The following is a 16,078-nucleotide window of genomic DNA, read 5'->3' as shown; positions in this document are numbered from 1 at the left end:
AGTGGGAAGCAAAAACAATAAAGTTTTCTCATAAGCTAATTTTTGGCACACACGTTAATAAAATTATTGTGTAATTATAAAAATCCAGTTGCGCTCAGACTAATTGGGTCTTTCCCTCAGATTTCATCCGTCGATCCTTTTTGATATCATAGACAAATAGGTGACAAACCTTCTATCTGACAGATGTAGATTTTTAGTTTTTTTATGTTAGACGCCAAGACTCATATAGAATTGTATCCCCACTGGATTATTATGATTATTATTTATTCCACCTTATAACAGTATTTAATCAAAATTGAACTTCATAGTAGTAAAGGCCATTTAAACTTATGGGGCGATGGGATAATATTGTCAAATTATTTAAAATAGACGAAACCTCAAACTTTAATGTTTTGCCATCCTACGCAGTATTACTATCAACTTGAAATATCAATTATTTAAGTGAACATTATCGTGTGACCCATTCATCGTATGAAACGCCACTAGTATTAAAAGGCATTTATAAACGTATTTCTCATATGATGAATTATAATTAAAAATATATAATGACATTGCCGAGTTAAGTGGTGTGGCGTAGCAACTACTTATTGTTTTTATGTTAAATAAAAGATTATTTGAATCGTTAACGTAGGAATTTCAGTAACAAGGGATGCCGAAATTCACAATTGAATTTGATTTAATTTTTGTGATTAAATAAATTTGATTATTGCTAGTCACAGGGATGTTTAATTATAATTATGTTTGTTATTTGTTAGACATCTTGTCGTTGTATTACTTATTAAGAGTTGAAGGACAATTGGTTTATAGCAAGGAGATTCTTACCCAAAGACTCAAAGCCGACTCCATAGTCATGATGACAAATACTTGTGACAAATCCTATTTTAGATATACTGGAGGAAAAATTTGATTCTGAAACGTACCGTACCGAGCATTGTAAAGATTACCATTTACCAAAGAATAAGGTTATTATAATATCTAAGTAAATAACTAACCTTAGAATCGTTATTTTTTATTAGACTGACAGATTTACTTAACTAAATTTGGACATTCTTGGCACTTATATAATATTTTCTCATTCAAACCCAATCGTAACTTATGCCATAACTCGCAATAGTAATACTAAGAAAATCTAGTTGAAATTATCAGAGAATTTGTATTCTAGCTGCCGAACAAACACAAGATTAATATTCAATGTCGGCAACGCAGCCTAAAGTTATAGATATTTGCCTTTCATCAAGATCGCGAGATTGTTCTCCTTATCTTAATTCTAGTAGGTTACATTATGTGATATCTCGTTTGTTAAAGGTCTCGTTTGGTACTAGCTTAAAGCTTTGCTATTTAATGTTTCACAGCCATACACATTAAATGAAATTAAAATTAAATAAGCCACATATCAAAAAAGCTTAATTCTTACAACTTATAAATGTGTAATAAGCAAAAAAGAAACGTCTGGTACTCGGGGCCTGCCGCGATAAAGCTATTGCATAGCATTTTTTATCATACTATACAATTATAATTGTTTATTGAGATGTGACATGCAGTATTCGTTCTGTCCTGCTCTAATTTCTTGATTCGGTCGCCGCGCTCAATGCCTGCGATAAATAATAACTTCTCGCAACATTCTAATAAAGATTTTACCTATCACAATAAATAATATACCTCGATATCTAGGTCTTTGCAGACTTGAACTATGTACGAAACGTTACGAACATAGTCTTTCCAACAGTTACTTTACATAAATAGTTTACTACCATGTATTTATTCATTACTAAGTAAAGATAACTAGATATATTTTATTCAATTTTATTATTTCTCTTGATGGATAAATTGGGTCAATCTGACTTCCTAAGCGTTAAGCACACAATGGCTTTGATATTGCGTTTTTGCCAACTTTTTACCGCTATAAGTTCCACCTTGATTAATTTGCCCTTTTTTTTAAACTTTTCTCGCATTTTTATTTCTAAGAAGTTTTAATGACAGACTGCGGCGTTAATAAAGTTTTTCATTTATCGAACAAGATAAAGAGAAAACGATTGCTAACGGCTTTTAAACTTACGACTAAATACCTAAAGCTTTGCCGGATTCTAGGAATACAAGCACTGGCACAAGACTTGACCACGTGACCACGCACGCTGTAAAGCACGCGAAACGTCGGATAAATTTAAAATTATGTTTAAATAATTATAAATTTACAATAATAATACTTCAATCCGCTAAAAATCAGTTTTCTTTAAATGTGTAAAAGTTATGTTAATAACAACAATACTATGAGACATGACCATATTTATTATCAAACATTCACTAATCCTAAGGTAATTTCATAATGGGTGCATAATACGAGCATAAAGAGGTTCAAGTATTTTTTGCATATAAAATCCCGCGTCCTAATCTTTGTCCTTACCGCCATTATCCAAATGTGACGGCGCATTTTTCGCGAAAATTCTAAAGGCATTGAAAAGAAAATGTCCCTTTTAGCGTACGGAAGCTCAACCATATAGATAGCCCACGTCATCCTCTTATCCAACAAAAATGCTATTTTTGACCACTTTTTTGGGCTATTTAGATAACTGCGGTAAACATCCGGTTATAAAACCGGTTTATGAGACACCGGTTTATAATTTGTGTTTATTTCGCAATTTTCAGAAGTGTTGAATAACATTTTCTTCATTACAAGGGAAATGAGCTAGACTCTACTATAAAAATAAGTTGACATTAATTAATATATTTCAAAACTTTCTTATGTGCCCGGTGTTTTATTCATTACATTTTCTTCCATATTACAAACTCATACAAATAGTTAATAAATAAGACATTAAGGGCCTGTTTCACAATATATGGATAAAGTACCAAATAGCTATTCAATACATAAATTATTCGACAGATAAAAGTTCCAAATAAGATACTTCGCGTTTCATGACCAATAGCGCTATCTGACAGTCGTGAAACGCAAAAATACTGTTTATCCTACCAATAAGTAATAAATATAGCTTATTTAGAACTAATCCGGACATTGCGAAACAGACCCTGAATATCCTCTCCCTTTTGACGTACATCAACATTTTAGGCTAGGTTAAAGTATTGCGCTTCCATATTGGTTTCACTATAGAGCAGTGTTGGCCTAGTGACTACAGCGTGGGACTCTTATATCTGAGGTCGTAGGTTCGATCCCCGACTGTGCAACAATGGACTTTCTTTCTATGTGCGCATTTAAATTTTGCTCGAACGGTGAAGGAAAACATCGTAAGGAAACCGACATGTCTTAGACCCAAAAGTCGACGACGTGTGTCAGGCACTGGAGGCTGATCACATACCTTCCTATTAGATTTAAAAATGATCATGAAACTGATTCAGAAATCTGAAGCTAACACCTAAAGAGGTTGTATCACCACTGATTTCTAAATCAGTCATCATCATCCAAATACGTATTAAAGCTTTTATGTTATGTTCATAATTCCGGTTACCAAAGGCGTCATATTAAGCCAATACCTCAGTCAATTCGTATTCTAGATCTCGCATCTTGAATTTCACGTATAAGAGCTGGATTGTGGAATTGGATATGTCGGTGGGACGTGGAATGACAATTTGTTTGTCGCGATGCAATGTGATTGCTCGCCGCATCTCAAGAATTATGACGGAGTGCGGGAAACCGCACTTTGTTGAGTTTATTGCTTTGGCACAGTTTCACTATAAACTTAAATTATTAAAGTTGACAAATCACCGAACTAAAGATCAAATAAATATTGTATTAAATAGAAAAAGTTTATAATCTGTTTTGCTCTTGTCTACACATAAGTTTGTGTGATTGTTAGTTAGTATATTGTTCTTGGTTTTAAAAACTAACATGACAGCCTTTTTGTTGAGAGCAATCTGTAGGATTACAAAACCCTTCTCCTGACCTTTTCCCTGAGGTAAGCTTCAATAACATACTGCGGAGTTTTAGTATGAAATCTTCATTGCTAATTTTTGCAAGCTAACTTTGCGTGTACTTTTAGGAATCATTTATGCGCATCTCCGGTTCAGGCGAGCACAAGCATCGTTAGTTTTAATATTATAAAAGTAAAACATAAAATATATTTTACTCTACGTAGACAAGGGAATGATATTTTTTTAATTTAAATAAAAATTATTTTATCATTTCCACGGATGAATGATTGAAATTCGTTCACTTGAAATTGTGTCGATATTTCAGTGGATGCTTATCACAATTTAACCACGGCTCACTTTGTGTAATTAAAATTAATTGACGGCTGTTTATCTTTTGGCATTCCGATCGTTTTAATGTGGTTTCCATAAAATTCCGTATCTTCCAGATAGCAATCATCTGATGTAATAATATTATGCTTTTCAACAAAGTTTAACCTTCGCGCATTTTAAATATTTATTAGGTTAGTTGCTTCAGCGTGCGACTGTTGTTGCAGCGGTAGGTTCAAACCTATGGACTTTATGTCTATGAATCTTAAAGACGTTAACGCTTAAACTCCTGAGACTCCCCATAAAGAACTCCACATAAAGAACTATAAGAAAATACCACTTGGCTATAAGAAAAATCACACGGAAGCCCATTCAATCAACTATGATTATAGATGATTAATTAATAGGATCCAAAACTATAAAGGTGACTTTAAGCAAATTAAATTTTTCTGATATATGATAGAGCCTTTTCTGAAACCAGGGTTATAAATCACACAAAACCGAGAAACATTTCAGTCAACCCATCGTAACAATATTAAGGTAAATCATCGAAGTTTGCAAGGGCAGCTAGTACTGAAATTAAAGTTATTAAAATCGACAAATTTAAATAAATCACAAGCCGAACTAAACACGAGGCCACAAGTCGACAGTGATATTAAACAATTTAAATAATAGCGTTTAATCATAATAAGCTTAAGTCTCTCTCTGTCTCTCTTTTATCGGCAGCTCATGAGCGTCGTGGTCAGCAACGGAGCATCTAGAGCGGACTATCTGCTTCATCCGGTCCAGCGCTTCCCTTATGACACTGTATAGCTTTGAAGATGATGACTCTTTCACTTGATCTGTTCATCTGGCTGGTGAAAGGCCACGTGATATTTTGCCTTCTGTGTTACCCACCACGATCCAGGTTCTCACCACCTATGCGCATTGTATGGATGAAATACGATATGATTCGCTGTAGGCATACGGTAGACAAGCGAGTTCGTATACGAAGTTAGGTCAGGGTTGAAGTGTTGGTGCGCTTCGCAGTCCACGGTATTCTGAACATTCACCGCCAGCACTACATCTCAAAGGCATCGATCCTTTGCCGTCGAGCCAAGATGGTCCACGTTACTACTCCATACAGGAAGATAGGGAAAACTAGAGCCCGTATCAGTCTTATTTTAGTTTTGATACCAATTCATCTTCTCTTCCAAATATTGCCTAAACGTGTCATGGCGAACTGTGAAGCTTAAGCCTAAAAATGTAATAAAAATGTTTTTTTGTTTGTCGGTTTGAAATATCGTAACATGAAATAGTTTATGCGAAATGGTTTTTCTGTCAATTGCATGACTCGGTTATAACATTTCCGCAATTTCAAAGCAACGTTTACTTTGATAGAAACAATCAATAAAGGGGTTAAGGCAAGCCGACTTTAAGCCGTCTTTGCGTAAACAGGAATTTTCGCCGCAACTCGCTCAAATAAATGCGAGACTATTAATCTTTCAGCTTATTTTGTTAAGGGTATCTTTATACGAATACGGGTTAGAACAGATTCACTTTTTTACGACCTAATGATTTCTATGTATAAATATAATTATTTGTATTTAATAATTCTATTCTAATCAAATCAAAATAAAAGAAAGGTAAATACGACAAAACCTCCTGAATACAATGTATTGTGGGTCAGTCACGTGTTGGAGTAACAGTACTGTGATGGAGCCAAGCATTGTTTGTAGCGGTGAATTGGACTCCTGACAACTGTATACAATAAAATAATAAATTGTATCAATCAAATTTACCTCTATGTAAGCTTCAATTGTTTTTTATAAATTGTCTCTGCACAAAAACATCATTAAATTTTACGATTCAGCCTAACTTAAGACTAATACGTCATTAAAGTGTAAGCTAATTTTCTTAAAAGGACATTGAATGTAAAAAGTGTAAAATAATACTACTTATAGCCTCTATTAAGGGAAAGACACTCTACTCTGTTCTTTTGTACTATGTAAGTCTAAAATAGCCTAATATTTGTTGTTTCCATTAACTGCCTATAAAAAATACTGTCATTTCATTCAAAACATTTCATTGTATAATTAAACGTTTTATATTTATACTAAACAATTTTAGTAGGAGTATTTCACTATTAAGATCGATTCAAGTGAAATTTAAAATATTCAATGCGGTATAAGTCCCTTGTAACTCTTTAAGTAACTTCAGAATATCTTCAATGCATGATGTATGAGAGCTTTTGAAGCCGTACTCTTGTGATTGAAAGCTTTAATTTTTCATGGCCAAATGAGATAAGTTTGTAGCCGATATACTACGTGACAGAAGTTACATATTCTTATTTTTATAAACAATGCTAGACGATACTCTTCCATATATACAATTATATTATAAATAATATAGAAGACTTATATATATTAATAGCTTGCAATGTCGCAGCATAGAGTATTTATTTATTAATGTTTACTGCGTCATATATAGTACAAAACATATCTAAAATGTATGACAATTTAGGTAAACATAAATTTTTAAAAGAATACAATTAAAATATATACAAAATAAAATAAATTTTAGGCAGACAAAAAATACCATTAAAACAGCGGATTAGGTTCGAAAGCACCACAATGCTTTCTTTAAAACCGATCAACCCACTACCGAATATATCTATCCAACTCCGGATAATTACTGTTTAATCCATTACAATCGCGAAGTATTCGAATGAGAGGTGCCTTGGTTGGCCAGTAGAAAACGTAGTATTCATCAATGATAAGTGACAATAATGGGCGTGATTTAAGCATTTTTAAACACAAGGTCGTGAGTAAATTTAAAATATTAAAGTAAGAAAGTAAATGTTATTACCTATAGGACATTATTTTACACAACAACTCTCATCCCATAAAATTAAGTAAGCCGTGACCATGCAAAGTGTACGGGAAGGATATGTAGGACAGTAAAAATAAAACATTTAAATGACGGTGTTATAACTCCAACAATAAGACAAAACATATTTTTTGATGGATATTGTACGTTATTGAATTAAAGAAAATTAATCACAAGATCTCCTTCGACTTCCCAACATCGCCATAAACGGGATAAGCTCTTGGATGTACTGACCCCCGATTGCAGCTAAGCCGAGATTAAAATGTCGTATAAATTATATAAAATATCACTATACACACAGACATCACAGTTTTAAACGACTTATCTAACACAGGCTAATCAATTAATTCTATAAGTTTTGCTTGTCAATGGCAAATGATAATGATCTTTTTTCAAGATCTATGGCAAGTTCGGTACACTTGACAATTTGACAACTCGTAATGTCGCACTTAAGGTACCTAACCTAACGTTCCTGAATCAGTGGTCACGGTGACTGTACTGTGTGGTGGTGTCACGCACGCTGTAAAGCACGCGACACGTCGGTTTAAATTTAAAATTATGTCTATATAATTATAAGTTTAAATACAATCATACATAACTTTAATCCGTAAAAAAGTATTTTCTTTAAATGTGTAAAAGTTATGTTAATAAAAGACAATACTATAAAAAAAAGAATCATCTAGTATATATATGTATGTCATTTTAGTCATGGCACTAAAACCAATTACCTATTAATTGTGTTTGATAGCACTTACGCCGCTACTAATCAAACTTTTTCTGTTCCAAGGTATTTTTATAGTACAGGGGACAAACGGCTCACCTGATGTTAAGTGGTACTGCCACCCACACTCACACCGCCAAAAGGAGCACTCTTGAAGGACGCTAAGTCAAAATTATTGTATATGCATAATTTCTGTTCTGTATGTACCAAGGCTACGACGTTATCTAACATGATTTGGTTACCACCATAACAACCACAACAAATTTACCACAAACTGATATAAATTAACAATACTGATTTACAATATTTCACAACACGCTTGTAACAATCAGAATGTCTAAAACAAAACATTTATTTTGTATTCATTACAAGATAAGCGACATTTTAATTTTACGCAGGCACAATAATGCAAGATTCAAGTATGATTGATGTTCCTTTGTGGAAAAACTCTTTTGTGTTTAATCTATTCAATACACGTGCAAAAGAGTTAAATGGAGCAAATTCTCATAATGTACCCGGTTTTTTAAATGTAAAGGTAATTATGTACCAGACCTACTAGAACACTATGACTCTGACAAACGAAATATAGCAAATCTCGAGTCCAATTATTTTATTTGCACAGCATAATATAAGGACATCGTCATCGACAACAAACCAATTTTTCCATACTCGGGTAATGCTATATACCTCTAATAGGTGTCGCTAGTAATACTAATGAAAGTTATCACTGTAATGACATTTCGCTGAATTTTCAGCTGTCAACAATGTTTGGTACTTCGACCCTTATGCGTATGAGGCTGGGCCATGCATACATTCCCTTGCATTTGGCAAGGCTTAACCTTATGCCTGACGATACATGTGAGTGTGGCAATGACGTTGGGGATTTTAACCATATATTTTTGCCTGTAATAGACATGACCGTTCCGCTTTTATTTCCTCGCTTTTATCCATTAATATTCCTTTTCCTACTTCTATTTCTGTTCTTTTATCTACTTAATATAAATATTGATGTATATAGAATTTTAGCCAGTTTCATTTGTCATAACAATATAAAATTATAACCCATGCTTTATGTATATACGTACTTATAATAAAATTTATCTGATCCTTTTCCAAATTCCGTACCAATTTCCTATCCAATTAATCTAATAATGCACTTCCTAACTTTTTTACATGGCTGACGCACAAATCGTGCAGGCCAAGAAAGGGAAAAAAAACAATGTTTTTTTGGTGATTTTCAGCTCAAAATAATATGTATATATATGTATATTAATGCAGCATAAAGATTTGTTAATTAAACCTTTGCAAAAATTCCCAATGCAATTTTATATTCGTTAGGTTCTTCGCCGTCGAATTATAATATCTTCACTCATTCCTTCATTCATTCGGTTTTCCTCATAAAGCCTAAAATACTACTAGAAGATTCAATTAATTTTATAGTCAAGATAGCCGGGTAAAGTAGCTAGGACACTTTATTAGGTGGTGTAGGAAATTAGAAAACGTCTCGTTACGGTGGCTTAATAGCATTGTAAAAAATAAAGAAGGTTAATTAAACGTTTGGGTTAAAATAAAAGCGAAAACGACTTCAGACGAATATTTAGTTAGGCGTTTAATTTCACAAACAACTAAATAAATTTTCTCGTTTGATTTTAACCGATCAAGCGAATAAAAAAAAAACGGACGCAAGTTTATATCAAAAATACATTATTTTAATGGAATTTCGTCTAAAGGTTTGTGTGTCGTAAACCCTTAATTTTTTTCTGGTAGAATTAAAAAAAAAAATAAAACGCTACCTCTCTTAAATCAGGGGAAGAACACCATCTCAGGACGTAAAATAAAAGGTATAAATTAAACAAAACCTCTCGATGATTTAATGCTGCTTAGTCGTTTTAATTAATTAACTTTAATAATAAATTTCAGCTAATGAAATTTACTTTGTCCAGTCCAACGCAATTTGGGTTTACAACGTTCTCAGTCAGTCTGGTGTTGAATTAACTTTTTTTTAAACAAAGGCAATTGGGCAGGATGCTCATCTGGTGTTAAGTGATATCACCACCCATGGACACTAAATGCCAGGGGGTCGCGAGTGCGATGCCGGCCTTTAAATAATTAGTACGCTCTTATCTTGAAGGACCCTAAATCGAATTGGTTTGGAAAATCTATAAAAAGTTAATACTTAAGTGTAATTAATAACTGCAAAAAAACGATTCAACAGAATATTTCTGGTTGTCAAACTTTTATTTATCTTTGCTTCATTTGTCTTATTACCTACTCATTTACAAAGTACTGCCTGACTTTTATCTTTTATTGCGCAAAGAATCCATGTAAAGTCTCTTTAATTAAATCTCCAGTAATTAAAGTCGTGTCAGAAGAATCAATACAAAAAGAATACTGGCAGTCGGCATGCATTTGTTTTATACTTTTATTTGTTAGTCTGTCACCATTACACATTATTCTACTATTTTTACGAGATTTCCTTTCAGCAATCGTATTCAGCGAGACCCTGTTAAATCAAGTTACAAATAAGAATTTGAAATTAATGATTAAGCCTATCACCGCGCATATCATCGTTAAGTTGCCAAATTCGGCTGAATATTGACAAAAAAAGCATTTGCTTTTCGATATATATTGTATCTGTTAATTAATTGTTTAAATTATTATTTTCCAACGCAAAATTAATACATTATGTACATTTTTATTTTTATTTAAAGCAATTATTGTTGTTAGCAAGAGACTGTCTCATTTACATGATGAATTTAACTGTTAAGTCGTCTTAATGTTGACACACTAACAGCATCAATTAATGGTTATTGGAAGTATTAAAAATGGTGGTGCCTTATGGAGTTAAATATTTTGTAAATAATCATTATTTTATCAAAAAGTTCAAAGTTTTAATACAAGATTTTAAACGTCAGTTACGTGACACAAACGTTCACATAGACTCTAAGCGAGCTTGCAAATAATGTATTCGTGTCACGTGTGTAATTCTAATAACATCTTGAAGTTTAATTTCGTCGGAGACTGTTTTTGATCTAAATATCATAATTATGTGTTATTTAAGAATGATTTTTTTAACATTACATTAAATTAACACGTAAAAATTTTTAAGTGTTTTCAAATATGGTAATCATAGTGACTGGTTCACGCCATCTTGTCTAGAAAAAGCATTTGGCGGGTTATTGAACTTATGAATTTTACTTGAATTTATAAAGCTAAAACTTATAGACATAAGAAAATTCGTGTAGTATATTGTAACTAATAAATAATCTGAATCTTAAATCTTATCAGATACCTCAATGCCGCAATCGATTAGTAATATAAACTATGCCCCATAGATGGCGTTAAAATTTAACAATTGTTTATTCTTTATTTTATTCATGGTACAAGAGATTTACATATTCGTCTTAATCCTGCATATGGATTACAATTTACTAGTGTTTTGTGGCACAAATTTTGAGGCAAATTCTAATGTTCACAGTAAAAGGCCAACAAAAGATGACATTGTCTTTGAAATACGCGTTTTCATCAACGCTAATGTTGACGGTCTAGTTCTAAAATGAACTTGGCTTGGTGACAATGTTAAACGAACGTAGCTTATGTTGTGTCATTGATAAAACAGAAAAAGGTCGGAGGTGTCCAAGATTGGATATACTAGTCAATCGCGCTTCTTAAAACTAAAGTACACAAAATAATGCTAAGATTGTTTTTAGTTAATACCGACGTTTCATTAGCTATATGAAATCGATCAAAACTGCTCTTTAACATACAGAACAATTTATATTGTAATTCATCCTCTCCGAGTTACAACTTTAGGATATAGACTCACTTTCTTTAGACAAGGTTTCCGATAAGATAATTTATATAAAGACGAGGTCCGAAGAAGGATTATTGGAGAAAAAAAATGGAAAAAGGCTAGATGAAAAGATTTTATAAGGGCAGAATGAAGATTGCAGGGTTAACTTTTGGGTTACAATTGAATATTAATTTATACAGTATTGATGTATATGAGAATAGTAGAATTAAAACTTGGGCATCTTCGCACCTTTGACAAAACGCAAAACAATTGAAACAACGGAAATCCGAAGACTTATTCCTAACTCTTCAAGACACACATAATTTTACAGGAACGAAGCTGGTAACACCTAGTTCAATCAATTAAAAGATTATGCCTCAAATGTCATTTTACATATAACTCGTTTATGAAAAAAAATTAATACAAACGCGTACAATTAAACAAAGTGACATTACAACGGCAACGTTTCATCTCGACAAAAACAAATAACAATTAAACATAAAACATTCCGCACGTGACTGTATTCCTGAAATTGCCCACGTGGATTATAAGGTTGACACGCGTGGAGAAATATTAGAATACAATCTTATATCTTTAAACGAGCAATTGGAATCTCGGGATCGGCTCCAACGATTTTCATGAAATTTAGTATTCGGGGGCGATAAATCGATCTAGCTAGGAATAAATGATAGAAAATAACAAAAAGGTTAAAAAATAATACTATTTTTTTTAAATTGCTTTAACGACACAACAACACTAAAGCTATTCCAGCATATATAATCTATATTGTTCATATTTCATCATTTTATTAGTATGTAATTCGTACTTATATATAATTTCCAAAAACACAATTTATAAAAAAATAAAAATACCGAGCAAAGCGGCCATCCAGGTACTTTAATATTATTCGTTGAGATGTATTGTGACGTTCAGAAGGTATGCGTGGTTACTCATTGCCCGTCTCAGCACAATAAAACCATAGAGAATATGTCATTCAACTTACTGTATTTTATAGAATTTTGAATAAGCCACTGAGAATAAATATAATTTTCACAACGGCGATTTACTGTTAATAAACTTTTTAAGTAGTCAAACAATCGTGTAACAATACTTACATGGAATGTGACAACCCTATATTGTGTCGATAATAACACATTCAATTTTAAACTCTATTCGTTTGACTTAAAGCCTATTATATCGAATAAGCTCTTTTAAAAGTCAACATTTGAAATACATGTTACTCTATGACACAATGAGTATAAAGTTTCCAGTGCAATCTTCTCCTATATTGACTTTTAACTTTAAAATATTACGAAAACAATGTACAATTAAGCATTTATTGTACTGCAAAATATCAAGAGAACAGCATTTATATTTAATTTATTATGTAGAAAGATGAAACGAATTTTGAATCCTGATGAAATTTTGACGAGACGGGCCCTACCTAACCTGATCCCTCTTCCATTTGGATGCCTGGATGATGCCTAAATTTAATACCCTTTTGTTCGTCAAGACTACATACTCATATTTATTTATAATTATTACAATGCTGAGGTAGCCACTGTAGTCTTAGGGACTAATGGATAGACAGTTCGACTCGTCAACTACACCTCGTCTGAGGTTTTATCATCAGACGTAAAGGCGGAATACAAAATACCAACCGTCTCACCTCGACGTCCTTCCGTTACACAACTGAGCGTCACTAGGCAGTTTTTGCCGCGCACCTCCACTATAATCGACTTAGGGTCCTTCAAGAAGAGAGCGTACCAATTCTTAAAAGGCCGGCATCGTACTTGCAAGCCTTCTGGCAATGTAAGCGTCCATAAGCGGTATCACTCAACATCAGGAAAACCTTTTGTTTCATACAATGGTTGGGACAAGGCATCTTCCTTCCACGATGAAAAACATACACACGGCGTAGATACTTTCTAGTTTAATGTAATGTTTCAAATTATACATCCTTCTAACAAAAAACGTATTTGAGTACAAAAAACGCTTTTGCTTCATTAAGAACGACAATAGACTCTATAATTTAAAGAGAATTCTTCCTTAGAGTTTACTAAAAGCCAAGCGGGTTAAAAGGGTCTTGTAATTTGTAATTTAGACAAAAACACTAAAGATCAAGACACACGTCGGGGGAGTAATACAAATACCAGAAAAATGGTTTCAGGATTGTCGACGGAGCATAAAATACATTTTAGCCCCGTCGCATATGACTTAATCAAAATGTTTAAGTCCTCAATGAAGTAATATTTGAGGAAAGTCAACTATATTGTTTTTATAGGACATTTGGCAAACGGCCGCCGCTGATGGACACTCACATAGACATAAAGCTCGCGAGTACATTGCTTTCATTTTAAGAATTCGTACGGTTTTTTTACCCCTAAAATTTTTTTTTATTCATTCGAATTCGTTCGTAGTTTATCACTCATTTAAATATTTACCACCGTCCACAAGCGTCATAGAGCCTTTCAATAATAAATATTATATATAGTTTTATCGATTAATTTATTCAAAAAATTCTTTTTTTCTGAAATATACTCGCATGCAAAAGGGCTTACGCCCGTACAATCGCGTTGATAAACTTGTCAATTTAATAAAGGTTTGTGAATCGTAACTTCTACTAAAAGGGATCTTCATACAGTCAAACTTTGTCTAAATGGATATTAAATTGCATTAGATGGGTTGTGTGCTGCTAAATTATATCTTCAGTTGATTTATGAATATGTTATATGCTACCTATTAATATAAAATATATGAATTTTATTTAACTGGTTGGTTGGTTAACGTATTTTTAATATACTTATTTCATTCTTTATATTAAGATTTGACTTACCTTCACTATAATTTTAACCTCCTTATTTAAAAAAAAATAGTATTTTTTAATTAAAGAGTGCATCTTTCAACAAATCTATATTTCGTCTTTCCGTCAAATCGTGTCTAAGCTGTGATGAAAAGAGACAGATGAGTAATTTAATTAAAACGCTGCAATTAAACTGATTAAGTTTTTACGGGGACAAAAATGTTTATACCTTTTAATCGAATTCTTTCGACACCACACAAATAAGGTAACCATCAAATATCCATTTAAAGTAACTTATAATATTCAGATTTCTTTATTCGTACCCAAGAATATAATACCTAGTTACATTCTCGCTGCATACAAATTCAATTCCATTTGAGTTAGTTCATAAATGAAAAACCTCTATTTGGCAACAAATACCAGAGTTATTATTTAACTGTGGCACTGCTTCCGGGGGCAGTGAAACGTTAAACCGGATATCCGGTGTGTGATAACGAATTTTAACGAGTTAACATTAAATTCACTTACTTTCTAGCACTATGCATGTTCTTAAAAAGTTATGCTTTTAAAGGTAACTAAAGATTACTTAGTCGATTGAAAGTAACATGAACAATAATTACAAAGTTTGATAAATTTCTCATATCTATAATATATCGTTACAGAACACATGCCAGTTTTTTTCCCTTGATAAACCTCAAAGTATAATTATTATAAAATAGAAAATGTACATGCCAAAGCCTATACGAAACGATAAATTAATTAATTAGTGTGTATTTATTTTTAATCAACACATATTATATCACATTTCCATCAAACATATTTTCTTAATAGTTCATAAATAATTTATACAAATTTGATTAAACCAAAATATATGTGTAGATTATGACTGGATTTTAAGGTAAACATTTTAAGTCTCGATTCAGATTATACACACCCATATCTCCAAGACTTGTGACTCCCGTTTGCCAGAAATGTAGTCATCATAGTTCGCGCTTTGTCAAGACTTTAAATTTTATTAGAGCTGCTACTACATTATGTTAAGTTCTAGACTATAAGCCCCAGATAGGATCGAAATATACGCAGTTGCAATTGCATAGCTCTTACTTAGAAAAAAGTTCCCCGAATGAGTAGATAAATCTGGGATTGATTTGTATTGCTTAATGGTTTGAAGTAAGTCAGGGTCCAAATTTTAGTAAAACAAACATAGCTCTGTCAATAATCCTATAAAAACTTGGATTCAGATAATCAAAGGAAACGATTATCACTACTGTAAGAGTAAGGGCTCCCTGTAACTAAGTCTAAGGTCACGTCATAACGGGAATAAAACCTATTTATTCTTAGTTCTGTGGGCTAGCACTAGCCTAAGCTAGTGCGCCGAGAATTCGGGCTTGCGATATCCTTAATAAAATTGTTACATTTGTATTTTGTAGTACTACAGTGCCTGCTTGCTTGCTTTAATGTGCGTACAGATAGGATGTTTCTTCGAAAAAGGGCACATATGTTTCGAAAGATCAAATTAATCAATGAATTACAAACTATTTCTTAGTGCCTATAATAATGAGTATTTTTTTCTTTATGAAATTTTTTGACTTGTTTTTCCTAATTAAGTTCTTAATTTTAAAGTTTTTTAATTCGTAAAAATTAATTTAGAAATATAATTAATCGCCTATTATATAATTCGCCTATATCTCAAAATAATGGA

The sequence above is a fragment of the Pieris rapae genome, chromosome 5 (genome assembly GCF_905147795.1).
Source record: "Pieris rapae chromosome 5, ilPieRapa1.1, whole genome shotgun sequence".
In the NCBI taxonomy this organism is placed as follows: domain Eukaryota; kingdom Metazoa; phylum Arthropoda; class Insecta; order Lepidoptera; family Pieridae; genus Pieris; species Pieris rapae.
Note: the sequence above shows the minus strand (reverse complement) of the source record.